Raw genomic sequence first — 13,714 nt, 5'->3', positions numbered from 1 at the left:
CAAAGGCCCTTATTCTAAATAAGGTCACATTCTGAGGTTCCAGGTGGACACGGTGTTTGGGAGGACGCTATTCAACTCATCCCCTGGCTGTAGAAAATTCATCACAACTGGAAATAATCCGTTATTGGTGTAATTATCTGTCGGATGCCTGTCTTTCTGGCTGGACTTGCAGGTCTATGAGAACAAAGGCTGGATTGGGCTACTCCTGCTGCCTCTGCGGTGTCCGGCCAGGGCAGGCACGCTGTGACTGTCTGCAGAATGAATGTTGAGGCTGGCGGGCTCTTGGAAAGGAGGTGAGAAAGGGCACAGCCAGGGCCACCCCTGCCTTGTGCTGTGTCTTCGGGTCCCAGAGTGGGGAGTGTCCGGGAGGTCCCACAGACAGTAAGAGCTAGAAGGGTTCCTGCAGATTGGCTGGCTGTCGGCAAGTCCTCAGGACAGGATGGGAGGGCACAGGCGGGGGGCCCCGAGGGGCTCTCAGATGGGGGTGCCTAGGAGAGGGTACCACAGGCCAGAGGCACTCCCACACGCTTAGACATCAGGAGTTTCCCCTCCGTGTCTTCAAAGAACTTCGGTTTTCCTCTAAATCTTTTCATTTTGCTTAATTATCGTCCAGGTGAACAGTAAGTGAGAGGACACAAAGGGTTAAGGAGGGCCAAGAGAAACTTACCTCAGGGCTGTGAGCTGGAAGAGGCGAGGATGTGGGGATGCAGAGGCCGAGGGAAATGGAGAGTCTGCTCACAGCATGAAAAAGTTTTGTTCCCTCCATGAGGCAGCAGGTCAGCGTGGCTAAGAGAGTGGGCTCTGGACTTAGACTGGCCTGGGTTTGGAACCCAGATCGCCACTTGCTAAGTCGGGGAACTTGGGTGAGTTCTTTAGCCTCTCAGAGCCTTGTTCTCCCAACTGTAACAGCAGAATAATTGTGTCTCCTCCCAAAATGCATCGACAGGATGTACCGAGAGCACCTCACTGTGCCTGGCACAGGGTACGGGCTCAATACATGATGATGATGAAACACAGCAGCGGTCAGGGGAGAGGTGGGGGAACTCAGGGCGTTGTAAATAGGTTCAAAATCTCCGAGCTGGATTCTAAATGGCTCTTCCGTTCAGTCTTGAAGGCCGGGCCATGCCTGTCCGGTCACCCGTGTAACCGTCCCAGCACCCAGCAAGGCTCCAGCGCGTGAAGGACCTCCATAAATACTGTTTAATTGACTAGAAGTTGAGTGAATGAATAAATGAACGCCAGCAACCCTTCTGTTCTCCAGCTGCAGAGGACGATGGGTTATTTCTCACTCGACTGGCCTTTCCTGGTTTCTGGCGTCCTCGACCAGCCTCCCGACTGCGTTGGGACAACTGATATTCACAGAATCCTTTCTAGTGTTGATTGCTGAGATGGAACAGCCCCCCACCCCAAACTCTGCCACCTTCCTCACGCCTCTCCACCGCTGGTGACTCCAGCGAGTTTCACGATCAATTCCCCTCCAGCAACGAACGTTCTGATGAAGCCGCGTGCTCGAGCCAGGCAGCCTCCCAGATCAAGGATTATTTCACAAAGCTGCTTTCCCCTGTGACTCGTGTTCGTTAGCTGCTGCAAGGGTCGCACAGTTTCGCTGGTTCAGAGAGGCCACCTCCGAGCACAGAGTCCCCCTGGAGGGACGCTCTCCCCAGCCTGCCCACTGGGAGAGTGGGGAGTGACTGGAAGGTCACTACTGGCCAGACCCAGTGGCCTGGAATCTGTGGCGGGAAGCAGATACCTGGCAGGGGGTGGGATGTTCTCACAGGAGAAGATAGTAAGACGAACCATATGATAGTTCTGATATTCAGCCATTTGTCGACTCAGGAAAATGGCATTTCAACCTAATAGGACCATCTAAGTTGCTCCTATAGAGAGGGAGCGTAGGAGGAGGAGAAAGGAGTCAGAAACCAGGTCCGGTCCTGCTCTACTGCTGGTCAGCTGGGCGGCTTGGGGAGCTTGGCCTCATCGCTCTGCGCCTGCTTGTTGAGCACGAGTAATCATGTCCTCCCGGGAGGACAACCATGCCCACCAGACCCTGCTCCATCACCCCAATGCTGCCCACAACCACCAGCACGCCGGCGCCACCGCCAGCAGCACCACCTTCCCCAGGGAGAGCACGCAGCTTCCCTGCACCCGAATGCATCACCACCTGCCGCGGTGGTCACCGCAGAAGCAGGGCGCAGTCAACAGCAGCTGTTTCAGCAGCATTAACTAGCAACTCACAGGGGCACTGGGAGGGTGTGGCTCTCCTGCTGGCTTGCCCAGCACTCGCTTCTTCAGAGTTGCTTTGCTGGCAAAGGCACCCCGGAGCTTCCAGAGACTTTGGGGAAAATGCGCATCAGCTGATACCAGAGAGGTCCTCTGTGGCCCACTGCCATGGGCAGGTAAGCCGAGGCCTCGCATCAGTACATTGCTTGACACCCACAGGATACTCGGCAAATGCTTGCGGAATGGACGGGCAGATGTTTTTGTTGACCTCTTGGGAGACTAAGAACTAGGCTTTGTGAGTGTGAGATACACCCCCACACACACACACACACACGCCAGGAGTGGAGGTCTGAGAGTGGGCATGGTAGGAGAGCGGTAACCAGCAGTCAGAGGAGATGGGGCTTTTATGGGGGCATGGAAATCACTGGCATTTCGAGCCCACCGTCTAGGCGGGGCTTGCCCCCTGGGTACTCTCCGTGGTGCTGAACCACCACCTTGGACCAGGGGCCCAGCAGCCTCGCCTCTGCCTGGGCTCAGTTGAAGCCTCTCCGCCTTCTTTCAGGAATTCCGAGCCAGGGGAGACAAGAAGTGGTGGGGTGGCGAAGGGAGGATAGAGAGTGAGAGGTGACACCAGACAAAGGCTGCTGGTCAGACACAACCAATGCCGGACTACTGGAGGGTGGGACTTTTCTTTTTACATTACTGCAACCCCTAAGCAATAACTCCCCACTGTGGGAAACTTGGGCACTTCTCCCCCACCCACTGTGCTCTGACAACGCCTTTATGGTGAAAAGCAAACCCATCCCATGTGTCCAGACCTAGGATCTGGGCTCACACCCCTTCCCCTTGCCCGCCGGCTCTTTGCAGGCCATTGCACTCACTCTGTTCCTTTCAGCCCAGGCCTTTTGCTCACCTTCGCACTGTCTCATCTATCCACCCCTTACATCCTTCCAGGCCCATCCTCAGTGTAGCCTCCCCCAGGAAGCCCCTCTTGACCACTTCAGCCCACTCTGCCCTCTTGCTCTTCTGACCTCCTACTGAACTTAGAGCCAAGTTTAGCAAGCGGTGCTTCTCTAGCTGTTCCCCGTGAGCTTTCTCTTTTTCACCACCCAGCCGTGGGCTCTCAGAGGACCTGATTCTTGTCCAGAAGAGCCGAGCCGGGACCGGGCGAGAATATCCTCATCATCATCGCCATCATCACCATCAGCAGACCATCGACCGCCATGAATGAGCGCTAACACCGTGCAACGGCCGTGCTGGCACTTTTCACGCTTTATCTCACTGAAAACTCAGAATAACTCTTTGAAGCAGGTCCAGTTATTATCGTCATTATAACGGGAGGCTCAGAGGGATTGAGTAACTTGCCGGAAGCCATAGATGCACCAGAGCCAGGGTTCAAGAGAAGGTCTGTCTGACCTTGGAGACCAGCTCTTAACCGCCAGTGCATCAGATTCACAGCAATGACCCGTAACTGAAACACACACTGAAACCAGCTCGGCTCTGCTCTTTACTTACGGTGAAACTCTACCCCCCAGAGAATCAGCGCTAGAAGAATCAGAGAGAGTACCGTTTTTTACCGGGATGGAGCAGAGCACTGCAATCTTCCCCTGCCTCTAAGAGTTGCACTAATTTCTACACATATTTATGGAGTCCCCATTGCATGCCATGCATTATGCAGTATGATGTGTACTGAGTCAGATGGTCATAAATACAACACATGCTGACACTGTCAGCCTGTGACAGAAGATTTTAGAAAATCAGGAAAGGAGTCGGTGGCCCAGCCCCATCTTTCTCCTGGAGGCCCAGCCAATAGGTGGCACCAGCTTCTCTGCTTTCAGAGAGACCTTGGAGTATTCTGAAAATTGCATGGACTCCTGGAGAGACAAGAGGGACATTTGGGACTGGGGCTCTGGAGTTTTCAGGAGACAGTGAACCATAGATATGCCTTATCTGGTGGCTGCTTTGCATTGTCAGGCTGTTGGATAACATCAAACCAGCCAGGGAGCCAAGCCGGTCCATCAGGATGGGTTTCTGTGTGTTGGGGGGGTGTCTGTGTGGTGAGTGGTGCACACGCATGCCTGTGCACTTCTGCATTTCTTTTCAGTTGGAGATACACCAATCCTGACAAGGAACAGGTGCAGGTACACGATGAAATCGTAAGGTTATTGGAGCATGGGTGCATGATGGGGAAAATAAGATAAGTGAAAATCACTTCCCTGTGTGTGTGTGTGTGTGTGTGTGTGTGTGTGTGTGTGTAAAATATCCAGCCAATGAGAAAATGCTGCTTCGGCTGCTCTCAGAGCTGATGCTGAGCCGAGCAGGGGCTATCTGGGGAGCTCTTGGAGCTGCAAGGTTGGGGTGAACAGGGGCCAGTAAGATGCTTGTGAAGGGGCCTGGTCAAGCTTCTCTCCCTCCATTATCCCCCAACATGGCCCTCTGGGCAGTTACTTCCTGCTCTGAGCCTCCCCTGCCCCTTGCACCCTCTTCTCTGTATCCTTCCCGAAGGGGCTGTCATCATGTCAGAAGCCCAGGGCTTTTAAAAAAGCCTTTCTCTCCTCATCCTTTGAATCTGCCCCCGTTTCCCCCGGGTCTGCTAGAGAACAAAGTGCATGAGTGAGCGGGAATGGAACGGGTCCCTCGTGTCAGCCTTCATTTCAGGCTCCTGTCGATGGGGGGAGTTTCGATTGCTGGCTCAGTGGCTTCCTCCTCTCCCCGCTGTGGGGAAGTCAATGCCCCCATGTTGTCCTTGAGAGTGAGAAGGGCCTCTCAGTCAGGACCACTGAAAAGCAGGATTCTATCACTCGACAAATATTAGCGCCTACTGTATGCTAGACACCATTATAGTTGAGGGGATCAAGCAGATGTCGAATCTTTAGACAAAAGCTTTGGCTCTCCTGGAGTGGCTTTGCCATTTACCAGCTGTCAGACCTTGAGCAAATAACCTCCTTTTTTCCATCTTCAAAATGGAGAGAACAAGAGTGTATCGTCGGGACTTCCCTGGTGGCACAGTGGTTAAGAATCCACCTACAGGACTCCCCTGGTGGCGCAGTGGTTAAGAATCCGCCTGCCAATGCAGGGCACACGGGTTCGAGCCCTGGTCCGGGAAGATCCCACATGCCGTGGAGCAACTAAGCCCGTGTGCCACAACTACTGGGCAGGCCATGAGCCTGCGAGCTGGAGCCCGCGAGCCACAAATACTGAGCCCGTGTGCCACAACTAATGAAGCCTGCGTGCCTAGAGCCCGAGCTCCGAAACAAGAGAAGCTACCGCAATGAGAAAGCCCACGCACTGCAACGAAGAGAAGCCCCCGCTCGCCACAACTAGAGAAAGCCCGTGTGCAGCAATGAAGATCCAACAATGAAGACCCAAAGCAGCCAAAAAAAAAAAAAAGAGTGTATCGTTTATTGCTACAATAATGCTGCATAAAAAACAACCCCCAAATCTCAGTGTCATGCAAAAATAAGCACTTATTTCTGTGGGTGGAAGTAATGTATGCCACTTCCAGGCCTGGCCCCCAAAGCCTCCTGTACGATCCCCCATAGCTTTCTCTTTCTTGGTTTCCTCATCAGATACAGCGGGCCCAATGAGGGACTCCAAGGCTCTAGGGCAGTGATGGGAAAGCTATGACCCTCCCTCTGTTTTTGTAAATAAAGTTTTATTGGAACATGGTCATGCTCATTCCTTTCTGTGTTGTCTATGTCTGCTTTCATACCACAATGGCAGAATTGAGTAGTTGCCACTGTATGGCCTGCAAAGCCTAAAATATTTGCTATCTAGCCCTTTACAGAAAAAGCTTGCTGACTCCTGCTCTGGGGGATGGTGGAGCCACTAGTTGGAAGAAGCCTGGGTCCCTGGATGACTGCGGAGCACAGGCTCCCCTCCTGCAATAAGCTTCATTGGAATGTGCCACAAACAGGAAAGAAACCTTCAGTGTGTTGAGTTACCGAGGTTGGGGGTCGTGAATACACACTGCCCGGAGCTCCGGTTCTGGCAGCAGCAGAAACACGGCTGCCAGTCTGTCCTCTCACCCTGTGCCCTGCACACCCTGGGAAGGAGACTTGTCTCCAGGCCAGGGCTCCTGCAGGACCACAGTCACTTAGGCCTGGTGACCTTGAAGTGTGGTCTGGGTGAGGTTACTTTTACAGAGTGGTGGGGACCCTTCTCTCCTCATGGGAGATAAAATAGGAAGAAGACCTGAGTGTGGGGAGAGGGAAGCCCATGGGCAGCCCGTACTGGTGCCAGCCTGTTGGTCTTGGAGAGGCAGGCTTGTTCTCAGGACGATCATCTTAGGGAACGTGACCTTGAGGGTTTGTCAATTACTGGCTGTGTGATGCTGGATAAATTACTTAACTCTCCCTCCCCAAGCTTCAGTTTTCTTATCTGTAAAACGTGATCAAGAGGACCTCTCTCCTAGAGTTGCTGGTAATATGGGACCTTCGGCAGGGAGGCATGTCCCCCCCTCCCCCTCCCCAGTGGCATTTACATATGGTGTCCCTTCTCGCTCGCTCGTATTCTCAGTGCTTTGGCCCCTGGAGCCCTATCCCTTCTGAGGAGACCCTGCCCGCAGCCCTGGGTTCCCAGGCACAGCCCTGACACCCTGGGCACCGCTGCCTGCACCGGGGAGCCCGTGCTCATCTGCAGATGGGGCTGAGCCATCCGCCTTTCTCTCCTGGGATTCTGACCTAGGAGGGACTGGGGTGACGTGTTAGCGGAGAGGGCGTGATGAAGTGCTGCTGACGGTCATGTTGGACCACGTACCAGAGGAGCAAACAGAGGAATATCCAACGAGAGAGAAGAGTGAAGCAGACCCAGGAAGACGAAAAGCCACGTCTCTAGGAGACAGTCTGTCCAGTAGCACCTTCTGATGTGCTGTGTCTGCACGGCCGGCCGGGGCGGGCAGCGGCTCTCAGGCTCAGCCTCAGTTATAACGTGTGGCTACTGACCACCTGAGGTGTGACAAGTGCAGCTGAGCCAATGGACGGTGCGCTTCAGTTACGTGACAGAAACGTAAACTCTGCTCACATTTATTTCGTTAAATTAGTTCTAATTCAAATGCGGCAGCTGGCGGTCACCTCGGACAGCGAAGCTCTAGTGCCTCGCTGCCGTCCCTCCAGGCCGAGGTCTTTCCTGGGTAGAGGGGCCGGGAGCGACCCCTGCCACCGCGATTAAGCTGCCCCGGGTGGGGTTTCTCAGGCTGGGGGCCGGGGCCTCCCAAGGCTATATCTGCGTGCGTGTGAGTGTGTCTGTGCACGGTGGGAGAGCATGCCACTCTGGAAGGGAGGTCAGGCCAGGCAGGCCTGATGGAGAAGCAGATGAGGCCCACCTTCTCCCCTCATGGGCATGGGCTGGAACCTCAGTTTTTGCGTAGTTTCCCTGCGTAGAGCCCTTAACGACAGAACTTTTGAAAGGAGCTGCCCTGGGAATACGTCTCCCAGGCCATGAATTCCTTAACCAGCATCATTTACCCCTTTCCTTCTCTGGCCAGTTCTTCATTCTGCCCCTCCATCTGACAGCTCTGGGGGCGGCGAAGAGAAGAGGTGGGAGTGGAAGGTTCTCGGGTTTTCTGGGCACAGAGACGTGCTCAGCGCCTGTGCTGCCCTGGGTTTGCTGGGTGACTCTGGGCAAGTTAGTTAACCTCTCTGGGTCTCAGGTGACTCATCTGTCGAGATGGGGAAGTGAGGCACAGGGAAGGCCTTACAGTGGGCCAGGGCCTGGTAGCTGGGTCACGCCACACATTGCCTGCTGAGCCCAGAGACAGCCAGCAACTTGCTTATAAGCACACAGCCGCTAAGGAACAAACACAGCCTAAGTGCCAACTGCCATAACTCGGTACCTTCACACTTTGGAAATGAAGGAACTCCACAGACAATTAGATCTGAATCCTAGGCTAATCTGTAAAAGGGGCAATGCTGAGGCAGGTGATGGGGGGCTGAGGAGCTGCAGAGCTGGGGGGCAGCATCAGGGCACCTCAGAGCATGGGGGGTGGGGGGGTGCCATGATCCTAACCAGGATCTTGGAGCCGGAGTGGCTGCGGGGCTCCTGGGAAGGGAATTTGGAGGCCAGGGGGCCGTGTCCCCGCCCTCCCACCTCGGCTGAAATGTTGGCAGATTCCATGATCCTGACTGAGCCTTGGTTTTCTCATCTGTAAAATGGGATAATCTTAGCAACTAGGTTACATACATGAGGGAGTTGTGAGAACTCAGGGCGCTGTTGTATCTAAAGCCGGTGCACAGTAGGTACGCAATCAGTGGTAAAGGTTGAAAACTCCAGCGGGTGCAGAGGAGGGCTGTTCAGAGAAAGAACCAGGAAACAGCCTGTTGGCACCTCTCCTAAGAACAGTCCCTCCTAAAGCAAGGCTGAGAGGGACCCTGACAGAGGAGTCCTGGGCGGGAGGGGCCTGGCCGTGACCTTGGGTGACCCTTCCAACTCTAAAAGGCAGGAGGACGCGGGGAACCTCCTGGTTCTCCAGTCCCAAGCGGGGACGCAGGGGAGGGGAAGGAGGAAGTGTTTTGGCTTCCATCCACCCTGACTTGCCCTGGAATTCCCGAGAACCTTGAATTCATTAGCGACTGCAGCTCTGAGCCTGATTAAAAAGATGCCATCTTTTTTTCCCTTTCTCTTTCCCCCCTCAGTTCTTTCCTGAGCAGTGATTTCAATTTGCAGCCGACTCTCTCTGGGATGGAGAAGAGGACGGGGCGGGGAGGGAGCTCCCCGACTACCCAGCCTCCTCTCCCCCTCCCTTTCCTCCTCTTCCCCTCCCTCCCCTCCCTCCCCCTTCCCTACTCCTCAGTTGCAGGCCTGGATCGGACACACCTGCAGTGCACATTGATTGCCTGATTAAGGGGGAGATTGATTGGTCCCTGCTGTCATTAGCATACAGTTAGCAGTGACCTCTCTGCCTGGCCTCTGGCCGGTGGCTCTGACCTGAATGGATCAGCGAGCCTGATGGGAAATGGGAACCTGGGGAGAGGAGGGGCAGGGCAAGGGTCGGGGGGAGCTGAGGCTTCCCAGTGCCCAAGTGGGCCGGGACTGGGGGAGTGTAGGGGGAGGCCCCTCACCTGGCTTGGCCCAGGACCTTCCACTGCGACCAGTGGACCTCAGTTTTCCTCGCTTCTAAATGGGGAGATTCAGTGCAGTGTTTCCTAAGAAAGCTTTGTCCGAGTCAGAAAAGAGGGGGGCCCTTGCCTCCCCAAACTCTTCATCATCTCCCCCACCCTCCCAGCCCCTCTGCCCACCTGGATTGGAAGCCCCCTTAAGCTGAACTCTCCTTCCTCTTTCCAAGTACTTTCACCCGCATTGTCCCGCAGAGAAGAGCGGCAGCTGCTGGGGTGTGGGCGACGGAAAAGCCGGGCGTGGCTGGAAGGTCCAGGCCCAGCCCTGGGGCGCCCACAGACCTTGATATGCACCCACACAGGACCTGAGAGTTTTGTGTGACGGCTGTCAAACAGCCATGGGGGGCTGAGGGCGGGGTCCCTGGTTTATCCACACCTGTGGTCCAGCACAAACACTGTGTAGTGGGACGGGGGCTGCCTGTCCCCCCTCCCAACTCCCGGAGGAGAATGATTTGAAGCTGTCAAGAGTACGGAAAACTAGCTCCATACACTGTAAGACGAAGCCACTCTTCTATTTGCTCAGTGGCTGTGCGACTCGAAACTTTTTCATAAAGCAAAATTCGGAAACGCCAGGTGCTCTGAGAGAGGTTGGGGGTAGGGGGTGACCCCAGAGCCCACGGCCTGGTGGAACTGTCCCTCCTCGTCCTCAGAATGACACCCTGTGCAGAGCACGTGGGCCGAGCCTGGAGAGGGAGCATGCCAGGGTGGTCTCAGCACAAACTTTGGGGTCCAGTTTGAACCCCAAGTGGGTCCCTTAGCAACTCTGTCACCTTCTGCAAGCTCACAGCCTCCCTGAGCATCGCCTTCCTCACCTGTGACGTGGGATGACAGTAACCAGCCTGAAAGGATCTTTGAAGGGCTGAAGCGAGATCGCTGACGTGTGGCGTGGAGTGGGCCGTCACGATGAGCGTAGAAGGACGACCGGCTTGGTAGTTTTCACCCTGGTGAGCGAGGACACAGCGCTGTATAATACGCTTTGCTTACTGACCTCCCGAAAGCATGTGCCTTGAAAACAAACGTAAAGGATTACTGTGAGTCCCGCAACCACGGGGAAGCCCCGTCTCGTCCATCCTAGTGTCAGCGGTAGTGCTGCCCAGTACCCGGAACACTGCAGGCGTGCAGACGTCGGGCGCGGTGAGGCATCTGGACTCACGGTGCTCCCAGGCTCCGCCCCAGGGTGCCTGGCTCAGCCCTGCGGGTTGGGACGCCTCCTCCAGGGCTCCCAGAAGGTGACGACGAAGTCAAGCCCAGACCACTCCTCCAGCTCCTCGGAAGGGACATTTCCACCTGGCCACAGCGAGGGGATCCACGGACCAGTGGATGGCCGTGGCGGGGGCCGGGTGGGCGTGACAGGAGAGCAGGCCTGGTGAGCATCCCTGGGCTGGGCAGATGTCCGTGTCCAGGCCACATGCTGGGATCCTGGGGGGTGGAGCCCATGAGATGGGGGGCCTCTTGGGTAAGGTCATGTCTTCCTTTGCCAGGGCTGCTCTGACACAGTACTGCAAACCGGGCGGCTCAAACAACTGACATTTGTCTGGAGGCCAGAAGCTTGAGATCAGTGTGTCGGCAGGACTGGTTCCTCCCGAGGGCCCCGAGGAAAGGATCTGCCCCAGGCCTCTCTCCTTGGCTTGTGGACGGCCGCCTTCTACCTGAGTCTCTTCTCTCTGTGCGTGTGTCTGTGTCCACGTGTCCCCCTTTTGTAAGGACATCATCTTGGAGTAGAGCCCGCCCTAAGGACCTCACTTTAACTATGACCTCAACAAAGACCTTGTCTCCAAACAAGGTCACACTCTGAGATACTCGGGGTTAGGACTTCAACATATGAATCCGGAAGCGCAGCCGCGCCGGCGCATCGAGGGGAAGCGGCAGCAGCTGCGATGGACGTGTGCCGCATGATCTGGCGCCCCAAGACCACCATCTTCACGGACGCCAGGGAATCAAGCGCCGTGTCTGAGCTGAAACGCGCCGTCGAGGGCATCCTCAAGCGGCCGCCAGACGAGCAGCGGCTGTACTAGGACAACCGGCTTCCGGACGATGGCAAGACACCGGGCGAGTGTGGCTTCACCAGCCAGACGGCACAGCCTCGGGCCCCAGCCGCTGCGGGGCTAGCCTTCAGGGCACACGAAGCCTTTGAGGCCCTGCGCATCCAGCCCTTCTCCAGCGCACGGGAGCTTCTGGCTGTGACGAAGCCGCGGGACTCAGGAAGCCGCGCCAATGACCAACCCGTGCAGTGAGAGGCCACTCCACTCCCCGCCGCAATAAAAGAGATTTCGGTGTCCCCTCCAAAAAAATATGAATTTGGGTGGGGGACACACTTCAACCTAGAACAGGTGACTCTGAGCTCAGAGCAAGGATGGGACAGTGAGAGTGGCTGTGGAGAGCTTCCTGCCTGGTCCAGCCCGCGGGAGGGCAGACAGAAGCCCCCGGGGACTCAGGAAGCAGCAGCTCTTGGGGGACAAGAATGGGGCCGGCTTTCGGCTGCTGGCACCGGGCTGAGACGCTGGGAGCCTCGAGCAGGGCCTGGCAAAGCCGGGCGGTACCAGCCAGGGATGCAGGCCCAGCTGGCTGGGCCGGAGAAGGCTTCCTGTGAAGTCGCAGCCTTTGAAACCTTGACTAATAAGGTTTTCTTCTCTTTCTAAGTTGAATGCGTCAGTAGCTTCATATAGGATCCCATCTGTCCGCTCCATTGCTGCCAGTCGGATTCTAGGCCCCTGGCCAATTAAAAAAACCAAACCAGCTTAGCATGAATCTGCTTGACAACTAGTTTTGTGAGTGTTCTGTTTTCCCTCGGTGGAAGAGAGGCCTCTTGACTGCCCTTCTGGGTCCTGCCTCCAGAATGAATCTAGGATCCTGCAGCCAAGGAGCCTGGATGGCGTTTGAATTAGTATCAGGAGGCGGAAAGCGAAAAGGAGACGGCTGTCAGCTAAATGCAAGGAAGGCGTTTTCCACCACGTTGCTCAAGGTTGGAACATTGGACCCACAGCACTCCGGGCCTGTTTCAGGTTTAGCACTTGGTCCATGGTCGTGTGAGCTTTTCTTCACCTGGACGTCTCGCCCACGGGCCCCTTGAGCACAGTACTCGACACTTGTCATTAATAATTAATAACTTGTCATTAATTGTGGGATGCTGAACAAGCGCCCAGGGAGGGATCCAGGGCGTCACCAGGACTGGTCACCTATGGGTGTTCAATCTCTTGGTGGGACCCTGGGAGGACATCCACACGGCAGCTAGCGGATGGCAGCGCCCTGGGATTCCCCAAGGCCGGACACGCTGCTGGAGGGGGTGTGTGTGGAGCGGTGGCAGCGGGCGGTGGGGGGGGGGATGCTTGCTGCTGGGCCGTCACCTGACTTCTCTGTGAGAGGGTGTGTGCCTAAAGACGGGAGCTCACGAGGGCAGGCGCCACCCAGAGGCCAGGCTCCAGCAAAGAGTAAGCAGAATCCCTCGTGGGGGTCAGAAGAGTGGCTGCGAAAACCAGACGTCTTGCTCAGACAGAGCTCTTCCAGCAACAGGCAGACACGAAGGGGTCTGTGCCCGGCCCGCAGCTAAGCAGAGAAGGCCTCGGCTCCTGTGAGAGCGGGCGGCCCCCAGTAGCAGAGAGACAACATCTGTCAGCAAAGGAAGCGGGCAGAGGACACTACACTGGGGGCCATTTCTGCAGGGGAGACACCTCGCAGGACAGTCGACTTGTTAATGTGCTCAACAAATCTCCAACAAACCCTGCTGTTTTTAGGACCCTCACCACGTCCTATCAGAGCCCGGCCCTGCCTTCCAGCTGCCCTGGCCTGTGGTTCCCTGAATCCTCCATGTCCGTGACCCCTCACCACAGGGCCTTTGCACACACGGTTCCCTCTGCTCCAGGGCTCTCTCCTCCCCTCCCCCAGCTGCCGACCTCTGTCTTTTGATGCCGACATGATCAGATGTCAAATCGAGCCTTCCTTTCCTGCCTTCCCTGACTCCTAGGCTGGCCCAGGGCCCTTCGTCCTGGGTTCTCACCAAACCTCACCACTTTCCCTCAGAGCAGGACTCCCAGCTTGATGCCACACTCTGAATCATGTGCCATGTGCCCGCCTGGCTGTAGGATTCCCGGGAGAGGGGACGTTGTCTTACTTGGTCACTGTTTTATCCCCAGAGGCCAGCACAGGCTTGGCTCACAGGCTTTCTCAAAGGAAAGAGTGATGCCACCAGAGCAGGAGCCCGTGCTCCTTGGAGTGGCCAGAATTCCTGACAAGGGGGTTCAGTGGTTTAGAGAGTGTTCCTAGACCCGGCCCTGGGTTCAAATTTCCATTCTGCCATTGACTGACTTAGTGGTGGTTTCAGGTAAGTCAGGTAACCTCTCTCTCTGAGAGGTGGTGTCACCTGTTCCCTGAACAGGGCAGTGGGA

The 13,714-nt window shown here is 56.0% G+C and overlaps 1 pseudogene across 1 annotated transcript; it reads left to right on the top strand.

The window, feature by feature from the left end:
• Positions 1-9,781: 9,781 nt before the first annotated feature.
• LOC309664140 (elongin-B pseudogene) lies at positions 9,782-12,832 on the top strand (annotated as a pseudogene). The gene is made up of 2 exons (XR_014268422.1): positions 9,782-10,698; positions 10,814-12,832. The product of XR_014268422.1 is annotated as an elongin-B pseudogene (transcript).
• Positions 12,833-13,714: the final 882 nt, after the last annotated feature.

Source organism: Balaenoptera physalus (assembly GCF_965194825.1).
Source record: "Balaenoptera physalus genome assembly, chromosome: 7".
NCBI lineage: Eukaryota > Metazoa > Chordata > Mammalia > Artiodactyla > Balaenopteridae > Balaenoptera > Balaenoptera physalus.
Note: the sequence above shows the minus strand (reverse complement) of the source record. Positions and strands in the feature narration are given on the sequence as shown.